We start from the raw sequence: 1,632 nt of genomic DNA, 5'->3' as shown, positions 1-1,632 counted from the left end.
AAGGAAGGAAGGAAGGAAGGAAGGAAGGAAGGGGATGCATATATGAAAGCTGCCATAAAGTAAAAATACTTTTGAGCACCTGAATGCACTGTATGGGCTATTTTCCATGATTGTAGCATAATAGCAGTGGTAGCAACAGTATCAACACCAACAGTTAACACAAGCACAATGTTAAACATTTTATAGATTTATGTCATTTATATTTCATGGCAAACCAGTGAAGAAGATAATAACATTATCCTCCTCATATTATAGACAAAGAAACTGAGGCTTAAAGGCATTTCTATTTCAAAGTATGAGATGGAAGAGCCAGGATTCAAAGCCAGATCTGACTCCAGAACGTTAACCAACCATCTGTAAATATGCTATTGTCCTATTAGCTTTACACACATGTGGTTCATACCAAAGAGACGGAAAATCTGAGCCTGCGGCCTTTGGCTGGTGTTCTATCACTATCTTCCTCAAAATTATCCTTAGAGAGACTGGGATTTCTGAAGGACCAGGTACCATGAAGTGGTTTTGTATAGCAGAAATGTCTTCTGACTCTCAGCCTGAAATTCCCTTTCTAACCTGAGAGCTCACCCAAGTCAAATAAGCTTATAACCCCATGAGTCCCTTAAAACTATGCTATCTACCAGACTGGTACTGATCATATGAATGCAGGTGATTCTAAGACTGAACAAGAGGAGTGACATGCTGGGCTGGCTAACCACTACTCACTGCTAGAGCTTTACTAAGGAAAGGACCTCAACAGTTCTGAAAGACCTCTCCAGAAAGACACATCAGGAAGAATTCAACCTCCTTAGAGGAGGTTGGACCACTACCCCTACACAGGACTTCTCCAGTACCCTCTGGCTTCTAATGGACCCTCCTCTAGAACCTAACCCCATCCTGAGACACAGCTTAAATTTCTGGTTACCCCACAATAAATGCGGAGTCCTCTTCAGAGATTCTAGGAACTATTCATCTATTCTAAGCTGAGTCCCTCTTAGCAACTACACACAGGTGCTGTGCAGACACTGTGTAGAGTTGAGGCAGACGCAGTCCCCGTCCTCAAGGAGCTGAAGTCTAGAATACTCTTGTATATTATAAATGGAGAAAGTATTATATAAAAGTTGCCACTCATTAGACATGGAAACACCCATGGACCTCACTTTGTATTGGAGAAGTCACCATAATGGGTACTTAAGTTAACCCAATATAATTTCATGGTTTTTTTGGGGGGAAAATCCTATAAGCTCATTACTGACCTGAATGCAGATGTTTCAAACTGAGTTATTGACTCATCTGTTTACTGAGGTAAATTGGGTAATAGAAATGTACACATAGCTAAATAAATGTGTAAATTTATCATAAGTATAGATTTTGATTAGCCTGTCCCTGGTAATTATTATTTATTCTCAGACAACCTGAGGGCTAAAAATTTAACTAGAAAAAAATGAGAATGAGAGGAAAACATAATTCTATGGGGATTTATTTTTATTTTTTTTTAAATATATTTTATTAATTTTTTTACAGAGAGGAAGGGAGAGAGATAGAGAGTTAGAAACATCGATGAGAGAGAAACATCGATCAGCTGCCTCCTGCACATCTCCCACTGGGGATATGCCCGCAACCAAGGTACATGCCCTT

Source organism: Myotis brandtii, unplaced genomic scaffold, assembly GCF_000412655.1.
Source record: "Myotis brandtii unplaced genomic scaffold, ASM41265v1 scaffold95, whole genome shotgun sequence".
NCBI classification, from domain to species: Eukaryota; Metazoa; Chordata; class Mammalia; order Chiroptera; family Vespertilionidae; genus Myotis; species Myotis brandtii.
This window is presented reverse-complemented; position numbering follows the sequence as displayed.